Source organism: Heterocephalus glaber, unplaced genomic scaffold (genome assembly GCF_053883595.1).
Source record: "Heterocephalus glaber isolate CG9 unplaced genomic scaffold, H.glaber_assembly_v1.0 deba00001531, whole genome shotgun sequence".
NCBI classification, from domain to species: Eukaryota; Metazoa; Chordata; class Mammalia; order Rodentia; family Bathyergidae; genus Heterocephalus; species Heterocephalus glaber.
The window spans coordinates 2,124,604-2,140,270 of record NW_028258329.1 but is presented as its reverse complement, the minus strand read 5'-3'; the positions used below and the strand labels follow the sequence as shown (position 1 = coordinate 2,140,270).

The window sequence follows — 15,667 nt, the reverse complement described above, 5'->3', positions numbered from 1 at the left end:
ACTGGAAGGTCTGGGGCACACAGAGCCTGCCTGTGTGGGTGAGCCTGCTTGTGCCCTAGGATGAATTAGCCTAGCTGCAAGCCCGCTTCTTTGCTGCCATTTTGGTTGCTGAGTGTTGGTGCTTTGGTCCATTGTTCCCTAGAGGGAGACATTCCAAGTTGTTGTGAATGGAGCCCAAGGCAGGCCTTGGCACTGGCTTGGCTCCCTTTGATGTCCAATAGTTAGCTAGCAGAGCCTCAGGACAGTGGGGTGCAAGCAGTGGGAGTATGTTTGCGGTGTGTGGCCATTGGGATTTTGCTCCCTGTGGGAAGGCTGGAGAAGGTACGTATGGTTTTCCCTTGTAGGAATATCCTGGAGAAATGCAAAGTGGGTGGCTTGCTGGGCCAAGAGCAGGTGAGAAAAGTATCAGGGAGTGGGTGCCTTGCATGTATTGCATGGAGGCTCAGCAGATTGTTTCGGCAGCTGTCTCTGGAGTCTGGACCCACAGGACTTGTGTGGGATTTCGTGTGTCCATCTCTTCTGGCCTGTCATAAGCTAGACACAAGCAAGTATACAACTTGGAGTTAGACTCTGGTTTTAGCCCCTTACTAAAGGCAGAACAGTGAAGGACACTGGAAGTAGAGAAGCCATGTGGCTGTGTGCTAAGTTGCCCATGTGCACTGAGACTACTGATTGGGGTCTCTGTCCCCAGATGTGTGTCATAGGCTGCTGTGTTCTGAATTGGCTGAGAGAGGACATTGGAGGGGAGGAGTCATAGAGAAACTTTGTTGGGAATGGGATTGGTGCAGTGGAAGAGGACAATAAGTGAGGGTTGTTTTGTGTTGCAGACGTGCCAACATTGTTTGTATGTTGAAAAGAAGGTATGGTGCTCGTGCTCACTTTTGGACCAATCAGTATGGAGAATTCCAGGCTCAGGGTCCCCTGCTTGTGCCTAGTGCACAGTTGCATTGTTCATAGAGTGAGTGAATTTGCCTGGCCCTATATGGTCCTATACCTATAGCAGTCTGTGGCGAACAAGTCCCCAGTAAGGTCAAGACTTTCTTTTGTGGATGTCAGGCTCTATAGGTGTTTCTTTGTAAGGCTGCAGATGAGAGAAGGGCTTTAGTGAGAGGTTCTAGTTTCTTACACTTTTCCGTAATGATACATTCACTGAAAATGAATGCCCGTTCTCTGTGCATGCATGTTTGACTCTACTGTGGAAGGAACAACTGAGGCATATGGATCTTACAGGGGAGGCAAGAGGGCAGTTGGTCAAAGTGAATTGTTCTGACAAGCTGTGTACTCTTTTGCTTTCTGAAGTATGCTTGTGTTTTTTCTGCATGTCTCAGGTGGTTTTGCCTTGTGACAGATTCCAGGGACAAGAGGGAAGATTAGCATGTCCTGAGGCCCACAGAGAGGTCAAAAAACCCTGCAGCACATGTGCAGAGGCTTCTTCTGAATGTTGATGAATGGCTGATGATGGTAAGAGGCTCTGTGCACAAACACGCTGAGGTTCTTAATTTCTAGTTCTAGACAGTGTGCTTGGATCAATGCTGACTCTCATACATGCATTCCTTGGAAAGCTGAACAAACTGAGTGAAAACTCAAAACCATCATTCTCATTGATTGAGGTCTAGCACATTACTCCAGGAGGGACTAGAGACCTCGGATGGGAAGGTACAGGGGCAATTACTCCCACTGGGGGCACTACCTAGTTGGGCCAGTTACAATAAGAAAAGTCCCTTGCTGTGAAAAGGGCTATTCTGTAGACACCTCAGACTCCCAAGTGGTGGCCTCCTTGCTTTTTGGCTGTTGCTGGACCACAGGAGCTTAATGACTCAGTGAGAGTATGCGTATCTCTGGAATGCCAGGTATGGTGGCACCTGCTTGTAGTCCCAGCACTTGCAAGGCTAAGGCAGAAAGATTTCCATGACCTGCACAAACAAATCAGAACAACTAAAAACAGATATCTCTGGAAGAGTTAGCTTAGCTGCTAGCCTGCATCTTTATTGCCATTCTGTTTGCTGAGTCTTGGTGCTTTGGTCTTTTGTCCCCTAGAAGGAGACAGAATTGGTTGTTGGAAATGCAGCCCAAGACAGGCTTTCACATTGGCCTGGCTCCTTTTGGTGGTCTTTCTAGGACGTTGTAGTACCCAGGGCATGGCTATTGGAACTTTGGTCTCTGGGGAAAGACAAAGAACACGTGTGTGGTTTCCCCGTGTAATGATGCTGTGGAGAAATGTGAAATGGGTGGCTAGCTAGGCCTACCACAGGTGGGAGAAGTGTGATGGGTAGAGCGCTGTGGGTTTATTTTGTGGCTACCTTACAAAGTGATTCTGTGAGGGAATTTCCAGTGGCTGTCCCAGGGGTTTGGACCCATGGCAGGTGTTGGTCAGTCAGGCCCGTGAGGTCCCTGTCTAGTCACCCCAGTGGTCATAGCATTCGTATAGGATTCAGTGTGTCTGTTGCCCTGTCACGTTCAGGTATCAGCAGCCCCACCATGTGAGGTTAGAGTCCAGTTTTAGCCTTTGCTGAAGGCATAAAGTGGAGGGACACCTTATTTGTACAGGCTGTGAGCCCATGCACTAAGATGAACTTACACATTGAGACTATTGTTTGGTGACTTGCACTGGATGTGTGCCAACAGCTTTGTGCTGTGCCTTAGCTGATAGAAGGGTGTTTGAGAAGAGGCATCATGGAGACACCCTATTGCAAATGAGGTTGAAATAGGGAAGTAGAGCTGCAAGTGGATATTGACCAGTATTGCAGAAGCACACTGACTTTGGCAGTATGTCAGAAAGTATTTGTGGTGCTGGTTCTTGCTTTTAGGTTATGTGCCAATCAGTAAGAAGAGTTTCCAGGGCCATTGTAGCCTGTCATACCCAGTGAACAGTGGAGCATTGTCCATGGAGTGACCTTGTATAGTTGCAGACAATTCTGTACTTCTCTTGCCTGTAGTCTGTGGCTGACACATCACAGAGTTCAAGACTTCATTCTGTGGAAGGCAGGTTCTATAGGTATTTATGTACAATGTTGCTGGTGTGAACAGAACTTTGATAAGAGAATCTAGCTTTGTGCTTATTGGTGTGCTGATCCATGGATTCTCAATGAATGCATGTCTCATACACACATCTGGCTCTACATTACCAAAAGAAGCAGAGGCACATGGATACTAGATAGTAGGCAAGAGGATAGAGGCCATATTGCATTGCCCTTGTGACCTGTGTACCCATATACTTTTCTGAAGAATGCCTATGTTTCTTCTGTACTTCCCAGGTGACCTTGCCATATGAGGGACTCCAAACACTTAGTGGGAAGATCTGTATCTCTTCAGATCGCTAGAGAGGTCAGCAAGCCCTGGGACACATCTGGAGTATCTTCTTTTGTTTGATGATGGATGGCTGATGACAGTAAGTAGCTCCATGTACAAACTCATTTGAGTTTCTTAATTTCTAGGACTCAAGAATGTGCTTGGATTGATGATGACTGTCATACATACAATCCTTGGAAAGTGGAAAAAAATGAATGGAAAATCAATACTGTAATTGTCATAGAACTGAGGTCCAGCACGCTTCTCCAGTGGGGACTAGAGAGATAGAGGATGGCATGGAACAACTGACCATTAATTCCCATCACAGGCACCTCTCAACTGGGCTAGGAGGAGTAGGATATGGCCTGCCTTCTTCACAACAGCTGTCAGTGGATTTTTGGGACTCTTGGGTATAGCATGTAGCTTGTTTGAATGTCTGGCCATCCTTTTACTGACCAGGACTTGGACACAAAGAGTCTGTATAGGTTGCTGAGTTCGCTGTTGACCCAGGAATATTTAGTCTAGCTGCTAGCTTCATCATTGGTGGTCTTGGTGCATTTGGTCCTCCATTCTCTAGAGGGCGATAGTTTCTTGTGGTTCAGGATGGATCACCAAGCAGGCCTTAACACTGGCGTGGGCTATTTTGATGGTTGTTGTACCCAGGGCAATAGGGTATGATCCTCTGTTGGTGCCCATTGGGATTTTGCTCACCAACAGAAAGCAAGAGATACAGTTTCCCTTGTAGCAGTGGCCTGGAGAAATACCAAAGGGGTGGATAGTTAGAGGGTGAGAGAAGTTTGAGGAAGAAGGTGCTGTGCATGTATTGCATGCATGCTCATCAAAGTGATTTGGTGTCTTGGGATTTTGGTCCCATGGCAGTGATTGGTCAGCAACAACCCTGAGATCCCTGGCCACTCTCCCTAGTGGCCATAGCACTTGTATAGAATTCAGTGTGTCCATTTCTTCTGGCTGCCATGTACCAACCATGAGTAGTCCTACAACATGCAGTTAGGGTTTCTTTTCAGTCTTTGCTGAAGAACAAGGAAGGGTAGCAGAGGTGCAGAGGCTGTGAGCCATACAGTAAATGACCTTGTGCACTGAGGTAGGGGACTGTGGCATCTGCCCCTGGGAACATCTTTTTAAAAGCCACAGCTTTTATCTTCTGCATTGGCCAGGAGGAGGGTGTTTGAGGAGAGCAAATGGAGTTGGAGCAGCTCGTGAGCATTGTCCAGTGTCACAGCGCTGCTGTCTTTGACAACATGTTGAAAAGCACCCACTGTGCTGTGCTTAATTTATGCCACGTGCTGTTCAGTAGGGAGAGTTTCTAGGGCCATTGTGCCTATTGTACCCAGTCCATAGTAGGGGATGTTACACTGAGAACTGCACGGAGCCACAGTGCAGTACTGTGCCCACCAAGCTAGCAGCCTGTGGTCTACAAGGCCCCCTGAGAGGTTGAGACTGTCTTTGGCAGAAGGCAGGATCTGTGGGCATTGCTATGCCACACTGGAGGTGTGCAGAGAGGGCTTTGCTGAGAGTTTGCAGATCTGCGTTCTGTAGTCCAGTGGTGCATGCACTCTGTGAATGCTTGTTCTGTGCGCATGTCTGGCTGTACTGTACCAGGAGCAGACGAGGCATATGGGTCTTAGTGGACAAGAACATGGTAGGGCAAGTGACATGTCCCTCATGCTCTGTGTACCTGTCTCCTTTTCTAAAGCGTGCCTGTATTTCTTCTGCATTTCCCAGTTGGCTTTGCCATGTGATGGATTGCAGGGACCTAGAGAGAAGAACTGTGTACCCGAGACCCTCAGAGAGGTCGACGTGGATTGACCTCATTAGGGTAGCAGTGCGTGTCTGATGAAGGTAAGTGGCTGCACGTGCAAGCACACAATTTTTCCTAATTTATAGGGCTCAAGAATGTGCTTGGATCAATGATGACACTCATAAATGCATTCCTTGGAAAGCTGAACAAAATGAGTGAAAAATATATACCGTTGTTCTCATCGAACTGAGGTCCAGCACACTTCTGCAATGAAGGCTAGAGAGATGGTGGTGCTGGGGTAGGTAATGGGACAGGGCAGTGGCAATTACTCCCATTGGAAGCAGCGTTCACTTGGGCCAGGAGTAGGACATGACCTTCCTTGAGAAGTATTAGGGAGAGGGTATGTAGATGTCCTTCAGAGTTATTTGCTGAGTGAGGTTTCTAGTGGCTGTGGCATGGTTTGTGTTGGGGTCAGTATCTGTCAGCAGTGACCCTGGATCTTGGACTACCCACCTTAATGACCACAGCACTTGTGTACGATTCCCGTTTCTTCTGGTCTGTCCTATCTTAGCAGTGAGCAGCTCTGTAACATGGAATCAGAGTACAGGGTCAGCTTTTGCTGAAAGCAGAACTCAGAAGGACACTGGAGGTACGGAGGCTGTGAGGCTATGAGCTAAGCTGCCCATGCACACTGAGTCTGCTGCCTCAGGACTCTGCCACTGGATGTGTACCAGCAACTTTTATGTTCTGCAGTGGCTGAGACCAGGGCAGCAGAGGGCAGGGGTAATGGGGAAGTCTTGTTGTGAATATTCAGTGCAGGGGAGGTGAGCAGCTGATAGACATTGCCAGGGTCCAGATGTGCCAACTTTGGCAGTGTGCAGGAACAGTGGTGGTGCTGGCCCTTGGTTGGAGCCATGTGCTAGTCATAGGGAGAGTTTCCAGGGCCAGTGTGCCCTTCTGGTCCCTGGTTCACAGTGGGGGATCGTCTATGGAATGACACCCCAGGCTCCCATGCAGTACTGTGCTTATGCTGCTAGTTGTCTGTGGCCTGCAAACCCCCTGGAGAGGTCAGGCTTCCTCTTGGGAAAGGCAAGTTCTGGAGATAGTGCTGGGTCACACTGCAGATGTGGAGGGTAGGGCTTCAACAAGAGGTTCGAGCTTTATAGCCTGCTGTGTGATGATGCATGCACTCACAGTGCATACTTTCCTGTGCGCAGTTGTCTGGCTTTCCTGTACAAAGAGCAGCTGGGGCACATGAATCTTAGATAATAAATAAAAGGTTACTTGGTCAAATTGAATTGCCCTCGTGAGCTTTTTACCCATCTGCTTTTCTGATTTATGACTCTTCTGCATTTCCCATGTGGCAGATTGCTGAGGCACAGCATGAAGACCTGCATATCCCGAGAGCCCTGGGAAGCTCTGGAAACCACGGAGCTATATGAAGTGGCTTCTTTTGGACGGTGGAGGATAACATTTATAGTGAAATTAAAGAGAAGGTACTGTGTGTGGAATCATTCAGTAGTTGTTAAATTTTCTGAACAATTCAGGCAGTAGGGTTGAGACAAGTGTTTCTTTGTTTTAAGTTTTCCCCATCAAAAAGCAAGTGGTTTTGTATGTATTTCGGTGCTGCCTTTAACTACATGACACAACAAACACTGTGGATGTGGAATAATTATATTTGAAATACATTTTCGTGTTGATTTCATTGGGCACCTTCGTGTATGTTCAGTGTTATCTTGTGTTCAAAGAGAGATCCTCATTATTATAAATGGTTTGAAGTAGACATAATGGGGGCACTTTGGGATGATTGTTTTATAAAATATTTTACACTCTTATGGTCAAAGATGCAAACATACTTGTTTTTGTGATACGGATGGTACAGTAAATATCTAATATGAATTTTCTTTTTTTTTCCTTATATGGATTCTTATACTTGCTTGTAACTAAATAATCAATTAGTAAAATTTTGTTTCATGATTTTCCCTATTTCCTCTGTATTTTGTAGATGAAGTATGTCCGAATTCCCTGGAATCTTGTCGCCAAACCAGAGAAGTGCTGATTTTGTCACTTGTACCAACTCCCTCATCTGTGAAGGAATAAAACAATGTACTCCTGGGGTAACGTTCATTTTTAATAAACGTATTTTTGTGTAATTTGAGTATTTTTAAAATTATCAACAAATTAATGTGTGAGCAGTTGATAAACGCAAGTATTATTGGCCATTACCAATCTGATGAGCTGTCTGAGATGTCACTCATTAAGATTTTGTGCTTTTCTCAATTTCAGATAATATCTAAAATATCTTACAGAGATTTATAAATTACTGTATTTTATATACAGATTAATAGTAAAATCTATCTTGTGCAAGTATGAAAAATGTGCAGAGTCTTCCTCCTATTCATTCATATGTATATTTGTGTGTGTGTGTGTGTGTGTGTGTGTGTGTGTGTGTGTGTGTGTATTACTTTCTGCCGGTCAAAGAGGACCAAGAACTGGGCTTCATGTGGATGAATTTATTCTTTCCTTTTTGTTTGACACAAAGGAAAGTATAAGGAAAAATTCACCCTCTCACTCTCAAGGTTCAGTGGGAGTCTCGTCTGGTAAGCATTTTTCCTGAAAACACTGACATTTCCCTTACAGCACCGTAATAGTCCGGTGAGCCTGGACTGCAGCAACACTAGGCAACTTTGGGGCTAGTACTTGGCGGTGGCACTGGTCTCCTATGGGCAAGAAAATAGTCTAAATCAAAAGAGAATGAGGCTTTTTACTCTTCATTTCTCTAGTGAGTGAAGGAAGTATATGGAAACTGAAAAGTGATTATGTAGGATCTTCATAGTATATTTTAAGTTTCTTGCTAACTAGGCTCTAGCATTGAATTGTTTCTTTTTTCTCATAGGCTGAGTGATTTCATATACAAATGAGTGTTAGCTTCAGCTACAAGCATTTTAGATGTGAAATGATTATGTTTCTAATTCTTGTTTTTATGTGGATTTTCTTGGCCAGTTTTATATATCCTCAAAGGGTTTTCAGCCATTTTGAAGATAGACCACAGTTATAATGTGGTGGGTGTACTAATGACACTTCAAGACCAGTATTTTAGAAATTTTATTTCTACAATTTCATTTTTTTCTGTTTTCTAGTATTATCCCATTTCATTTTATTTCTATTCATCCACATTCCACAGAGTTAGTGTTAATTGTTCTTGTCATACAGATGGTTAAATGATTACCTGGAAAATTCTTTGCAAGCACTTGTTGCTAAATACTCAGTTAGGTAAGTTTTGCTTTCCAATTCCCCAAATCCTCTATTGTAGATTGGAAATGATGTTGATGGGAAGGAACAAAAGTTTGCTGCTTGGAATTCTTACTAACACCAAAGAAAGACAATTTTTGTCACTTTAGTTTGTCACCAGCTTCTTCTGTGTGAGAGATCAAAATGATGCCTGCCATTTTTAATACATGTATTTTTCTAAGTGATTTTTATTAGTAAGTTAGAATTAAATTTCTTTTACAAAGTCTGTTAATCCAAATAGTATAAGACATTAGTAAATTGGTGAAACATCCAGGGCTTCTTTTTCCTCCCTCAGAATTTTGCACTATCAGTACTATAATGATATCAGAAACATCTCAGTAGAGTTATAAGTTAATATACCTTCTATGCAGACACATAATAAATCCTCTTATCTGGTACGTGGACACATGTGCTTCTCATGTTCTCACATTTTTACTGTATTCCCACAGGTCAACACATACCAAAAATAGGTTATATATGAAAAAGTTTATGCATTGCTCTTAAGACATAACATGAAGGGAATTGTTAGAAATAATTCTACCATCCATTCTTGAGACATAGTGGAAATTCTCACGATAAACATTTTTTCCTGCACATGACAATGCTGATACTCTTCTTAGGGAATTGCAACACTGCAGTGATAATGAGAGTCTGTCTGTGCTGGTCAGTCATGGGCTGGCTCATTGTATTCCCTGGTCTCCATGACTTAATAGTGTGCAAGAGGGGTGGGATATTTAGCATTTAGTATCTGTCACCTGTCCCTTTTACAAATGTGCTGGATAAAGGATGACTGTAATAAATGATCTATTGAGAATGTATACAAAATAAGCAACAGCTGCTTCTCTGTAAGACATAGAATGGGCTACATGACAAAGTCATTTTTAATCTAAAGTACATTGTGCTAATTTAAGTTCTGGAAGTGGGTGGGGTATAGGGCTGCATGGTTGTGGATACAATTAATGTCAATGAATTGTACACTTAAAAATGATTAATTGTCTTGTGCATATTTTACTACCAAAACAAAACCAACTACATTTCATAAACACTAGGACCACTGTGAAGAAAATAACTCAAAAAGATTAGAAGAATTTCCAAAGAATTAAAATAGCATCACAGAAAATACCTATTTTTTACACAAAAAAAGGCATTTAAAAATGAACAAAGAATCAAAGAGACATAGACATAGGAAACAGAGAGGAAAATGACAGTCATAAATCCGGCCTTATGACAGTTGCCTTCAACTTTTGAAGAGACTGGGATATTCTATGTTTTAAAAAAAAATGAAGTCACTGTAGACTATCTACCACCAAGACACTCTTAAAAGTCACAAATAGTTTGAATGAGAAAAGCTGCGAAAGAGACAGAGACAGAGAAAGAGAAGAAAGAGGGAGGGAAAGAATTCCTAGAAGATAGCTGGAGTGGCTATACTGACATCCCAGAAAACAGACTTGAAGATAAAATATTGCTAGAGATAAACAAATCTATTATATCATGGTAGAAGGTTAATTATACTCTGGAATACTTAATAATTATAATCATACAATCACTAACAACAGTGCTCCAAGTTAGGTAAAGGAAAAGATCACATGATGAAATGGATAAAAGGTAATTCAACAGTAATAAGACTTTTATCCACCAACTTGACCTTGGGGGGCAGGAGGAGAATATACAAAGAGAGATTAGGTTAAAAATATACTCATTAAACTTAAAAGAATTGAAATTATGTAGACTATGTTCTATGCTGATAGGAAAAATAGAAGTCAGAACAAAAATGAATTTGGAAATTGCCAAATATTTGGAAATTAACACACTTTATAGAACCTATGGATGAATGAAAAAGTTTTAAACCATAACATTTTATACTGAATGTAATACAACTAATGATGTGCTTAGTGAGATGACTACATTGGAATAAAGATAAATAGCTCAAGCTTCCAGTTAAAAAAATAAGAAAAATACTAAGAAAATGAAGCTAAAAGCAACCAGAGGTAAGTAAATAATAAAGATGTGAGAAAAAATTGATGACATAAAGAAAGAAAAAAATAGAGAAAATCCATGAAACCAAAAGTTGGGGTTATGCATGAATGAGTGTAACTGATAGATCTTTAGTAAATGGACACACTTAAATTAGGATTGAAAGGAAATATCAGGAATGTTCTTGGTTGCTTTGTTGTGCTTCCTCCAGGGGAGATCTATGGAGGAAGACAAGGTTCTAGTATCACTTACTATCCAGCATGGCATTTACATTTGGGTTCTGCTGGTATCAGTACTCATCCTTGTGAATTTTCCAGAAGATCCTTCAAAAACGTAGTATCACTGATTACAAATTGATGTGTTTATAGCCACTTAGAATTTTTTAGCTAATTATGTAATCTATTTTTAATAGACTTATAGTTGATCAGTATTAAGAGTATAATGAGTCACTCATAGTTTGGATACTTTTAAATTCTAGCAGTTTTGATATCCCTGTGCTTGGCTTATATCATAAAGGCATTGGGGATCAAGGCTGTTTGAATGATTCTGTCTTTTAGGAAGGAAGATGGTATTGGGCCAAAATGAGGCACCTGGTTGAGAGAATGTCACTGAGGCCTCAGCAGTGTGCCCTGTTGGGTATGAGTTTTGGAAGAATGTGGTAAATTCCTACACTTTTATGTGGACTCAGTGTGCACTTGGAATGTGTTTACCCTTCTCATCCATTTAGCCATGAAGTTTCCAGTTCCATGCCCCTTCTCAGTTGCTCAGTGTAGTCCAGGCAGATAGCTGCCCTTTATAACTGCCTCCTGGTTGGCATAGCTTGACAGCCCCCTTGACTGGCACTGTTGACTCCCATTCCCCACGCAGAATGTGCAGATGCACCACAGTGACCACTCCCCATCACAGTGTGAATCCATGGAACTCATGCCCACTTGCTTTAAGCTCATCAGTGAAATCCAAAGGGAAACCTGTTTGAAGAGCACCCTGGTGTCTGTCTGTCTCTGTCTCTGTCTCTGTCTCTGTCTCCTAAGAAATATATGGATGTGGATCTGGGGCAGATATATATCTCCTCTCCCTCTCCTGTCGGGAGCAATTCTACATAATTTGGGGGAGAAATCATTTGATTAGGCCTAGTTCTCCTGCCTACAGGCCAGCTACGGCATTTCGAGACATGGCTTCATTTTGGCCTTTGGTCACAACTGAGACCTCAATGGTCCAGTGATGCTGTGATGCTCCCAGGGCAGGATTACACCAGCTGAAGACATGCTGGGAAGAATGAAATCTTCATCTACTCAGTTCCTCATTGATCTAGGATTTCCCCTGCCCCCGAGTCATTTGTTACATTTATTTCTCCCGATGTACTGAATAAAGGTGTGACAAGCTCAGGGCCTTTCGTCTTTGCCACCCAGAGCAGTACTGATCGGGCGCAAAGTGTAGCTTCTACCTTTCCTGTATAATAAGTTAATTCACCTTGTGCTGCCGTGGCTCACAGGAGAGTAGGACTCAACTACAGAGGTCCTAGTAACGTCCCCTTCCCTGTTCCTACACCCTCCCTTTTCCCCTACTCCTTACTCCCTTCCCTCTTTCCGTGCACTTCCTGACCTCTATGTGTGACCCCAGGCATGCCATGTACTCCCCAGGACCTGTAAGTGACACAATCTTTATTTTTATCTTGTGTCTATCCTAATTATTGAAAGGGTGTTCTTTATCTCCCTGATCCTAAATTGAAGCAAACAGGAAGGGAAACTGCTTCCCAGCACTGTGCATGACAAGCTGCAACATCCTATATGAACTCACCGATTTAGTTATTTTTCTCAAGTTACTGTACAGAGTATGTTTTTGCAACATAATTGATAATCCTCATGGATGAAAATTGGTTCTTGAAGATGAAAAAAAATCTTTATTATCTTAACTGGCTTGTGAGATACATAAACAGATATATAGCCTACCCGTCCTACTGAAATTTGAGCAGGGTTGGTATGGATTAAAAACCAAAGAAAAATGTCTAAAAAATTATCCAAGGATGATAAAAAGAATAGGCTGAGAAGGGCTGTTTTACACATATGGAGAAATTAGCGTTTCTTCCATCTGAACCTCAGAACCAGGTGTGAACTGTATTGTTGGTACAGTTTGTCAAGATTGCCTTAGCACGGCAGGCTTTGCAGAGACCATGAGTTTAGAAGGCTGTATTTCTTTTCCCAGTTAAAGACACTTCATAGCTGTTTCTTCTGCAGTATGTTAGTTTAAACCTTTACCTAAGAGATGTGTCCGTGTGTGTGGTTGCTTTGAAGGAAACAGCTGTTTGTCTTCTGTTGGAAAGGCATTTGCAATTCAGAAAACTCAGCTGGCCCAGGTTCACATCCATGTATTTGTTGGCAGGAATTTTCAGAACCAAATTTAGTATATGTCTGATACCAAAGATTTATGTGTACACAGTGATTTGCCATTACTCTGGCCCCCCAAAATTTTCAAACCTTTGTTTAGCCCAAACCATTGTATAGTGCGACCCACTTAAAGGATGATTTATGGTGAACTTACACGTTTTTCTCTTTTTAATAGTAATCTGAACAAACAAGAAAGTATAACAGTCATTTGCTGTCTGAATAATATTTCTTTATTGTCATAATATTATTTCTAACTTTCTCCTCACGAGGCCAAATCTGTGTCTTGGTACACTAAGGAAACCACTAAGAAGTACCCTGACTCCACAATGTAAACACTAGCACTCCAGGGCCTTTGGCAGAGGTCTCCTGTCACTGTCTGCGTCTACGCTCTAATCCCTTGTGGTACAGGCTGCGGTAGCAACAAGATGGCATAATTCAGGGCTAGAGCCACCCCAAACACTGTGTTTCCCAGGTTCACTGAGAGAAGAATATGTAGAGTGTCTTAAGCTATTTCTGCTTGCGGACCATGAACTATCCTTGAATAGTCCATGGAGCTTGAGATAATTAGGCAAAGAGTAGACATGATTTCTATAGTTCATCTAAAAGTTTCCTCAACAATATCACCCAGCAGTAGACAGAATATCCATCCAGAGAGAGTTATACTGAACTTCTTGTTTCTGACTCTGAACAATTACATTTAAAACTGTTTCATTTATAAATTTGATTTTATTCTGCTTTAGAAAAATTAAAAAAACTTTTATTGCTTTTTTGATATATTTCTCTACATTTTGAAAGATTAATCATCTTTCCAAATAGTTATATCTTTTGTGTGAGTGTATTACAAATATTTTCCAGAGTTTTATTTTGTAACATCCATACTTTAATTGTGCAATATAAAAGACACCAGAAACAAGTGGCTATTTAAACCTGAATATAAATTAATTAAAATTAAACATTAGTTGTTGAGTCATACTAGCTGCATTTTACATGAGGCTAGAGCATATCTCTATGAGTGATCATACTCTTGCAGGAATGACCACCATGAGGGCAGGGAACTGCATTTTTGTAGGTAAGAGGCCTATAGTGTATAAGAGTAGATAGAACCACATGTGGACAGCATGGAATTATAAAATATTTTCACTGTCATATCACCAAGTTCTGTTTCATGCAAATTGTTTAGAGCCGCTACATGTATCAGTATATGATACAAAGATGCAGATGTGATAAATACAAGCTCTATAAAATGTTGAAATCTTAGCTAAGATTATTCAGAGGAAAGTGTGTTTGAAAATAGAATTATAAACTAGCATATTGATAAATATTTCTAAGTTTGGTGACTTTAGGAAGCAAGAACATAAAGTAAAGCTGTCTTCTATCAATGTTTATATCTAGAAGACAAATGCAAGTTTTAATTTTTATTGTATGTTTTGGCTTGGCTTTTCTTTGTAGGTAAAAGTTACAATTTTATACTTTATATTAACCTAGTGTTTGAAGATAACTTAATGGGCAACAGGACAATAGAAGAAAATCTGTAAATACATTTGGTAAAATTTGTAATTGTATTCTGCAGATGACTTAAAAAGAATATCCGAGTGAGATATATACTGTTTCTCATTTGTTCATTGGGTAATCAACAAAATTGTGGTGAGTAAGTCACATTTAAGCCATTCATTGCTCTATGCATTTTAGGGGGACTCTGATATGGTAATCAAATATATTTCTCATTTTGTCACATATAGATGTTTTAGTCATATTGGAATTGTTGAAAAATTACTGTATTGAAAAATTACATGCTTTCTTAAAAATAACCTAAGTAATGATATTGTATTCATGTATGTCTTTTAGATGAACAATAGTTAGGACAGTTTTGATTATTGTACATGAACATATCCTTTTACTAGATTATTGCTTTGGGACAAATTTTAGACTATTGTATTTTTTTAAAGAGTAATGTAATTTAATGCAATTTCTTTCCCTGTAAAGATGGTCTTGTGAAAATGGCTGAGGTAGAAATAAAATAATCTATCAATAGAATTGACATATGGAAGGGAGCTTTCCTTTGAGTTTAATAGAGACCATATTTTTGTTGCCATGTATATAGCAATAAAATTTTTATTTTATAGCATTTAGCCTAACAGAACAGGATATTTTATCTTGCTAACATAATTATTAGCTGGTCCCCCTCTCTGTCCATTGGACCTTTGGGGAAAGATAGAGCATACACATTTGTGCTCGACACTGAGAACTTAGCAACATCCATCCTTCCTACTCTGTGTACACCACACTTCATGAACAACATTTTCTTAGATTACATGTGTGCACTTGTGTGAGTATGGCTTATTTGTACACAAAGGTATGTGTGCATATATGCATTTGTTTTCTAAAATGTTATTTTCCCTCCTTTTTTCCTTCTTGTCAGGTGAAGATAAAGCCCATACAGGAGGGGCAGTTGTTCAGGCACTTGAATTAACTCCCAAATGTTAGTTCCAGAAAATGAGCTGACAGCATACTTTCCAATCAAAGTCTCCACTCCTGTGGTCTCTTGGACCCTCTTGCAGGTATGATCACTATGTGGGCAGGGAACTGCATGTTTATAGAAAAGAGACCTAAGATGGATATGAGTTGATAAATTTTGTTCTTCTTAAGCATGCTGAAATTTGGTTGCAGCCAAATAACATTAAAAGTCCATCCAAGAGCTAGATGGATATGGTTATGGTTAATGGTGAATTACAGCTCTGTGGCCATAACAAGTCTTCCTAAATTCAGGGTCTTTCTTTAGTAATCCTACCCTTAGCTGAATCAGACCACTATTTCTCAGCTCTAAATTTTTATGATTGATTCATCCATGGGCCTTTTTTTTCTTTCAGTACTGAGGATTAAATCCAGGGCCTTCACAATGAGCTAAGCCAAATAATTTTTAGCTTGTGTGTGTGTGTTTGTGTGTGTGTGTGTGTGTGTGAGAGACATAGAT

General features: G+C 41.0%; 1 protein-coding gene and 3 non-coding genes across 44 annotated transcripts in view; all 4 read left to right on the top strand.

Moving 5' to 3' along the window:
• The window catches only part of LOC101706409 (uncharacterized), a 156,318-nt gene that overhangs the window by 138,188 nt on the left and 2,463 nt on the right, over positions 1-15,667 (top strand). For 39 of the 41 annotated variants that reach the window (XR_015441633.1, XR_015441632.1, XR_015441634.1 and 36 more), the window contains 5 exons: positions 1,329-1,461; positions 3,255-3,388; positions 5,032-5,148; positions 6,415-6,543; positions 7,053-15,254. The gene's annotated coding sequence lies outside the window, so the exon portion shown is untranslated. The remainder of the gene's footprint in view (positions 1-1,328; positions 1,462-3,254; positions 3,389-5,031; positions 5,149-6,414; positions 6,544-7,052; positions 15,255-15,667) is intronic. The other 2 variants (XM_087188240.1, XM_087188241.1) reach the window with 2 other exon arrangements.
• Positions 1,524-1,614, top strand: LOC147824812 (small nucleolar RNA SNORD116). Its single transcript, XR_015441857.1, has one exon. It is a non-coding gene; the product is annotated as a small nucleolar RNA SNORD116 (small nucleolar RNA).
• Positions 3,452-3,543, top strand: LOC147824811 (small nucleolar RNA SNORD116). Its single transcript, XR_015441861.1, has one exon. It is a non-coding gene; the product is annotated as a small nucleolar RNA SNORD116 (small nucleolar RNA).
• Positions 5,211-5,302, top strand: LOC147824810 (small nucleolar RNA SNORD116). Its single transcript, XR_015441846.1, has one exon. It is a non-coding gene; the product is annotated as a small nucleolar RNA SNORD116 (small nucleolar RNA).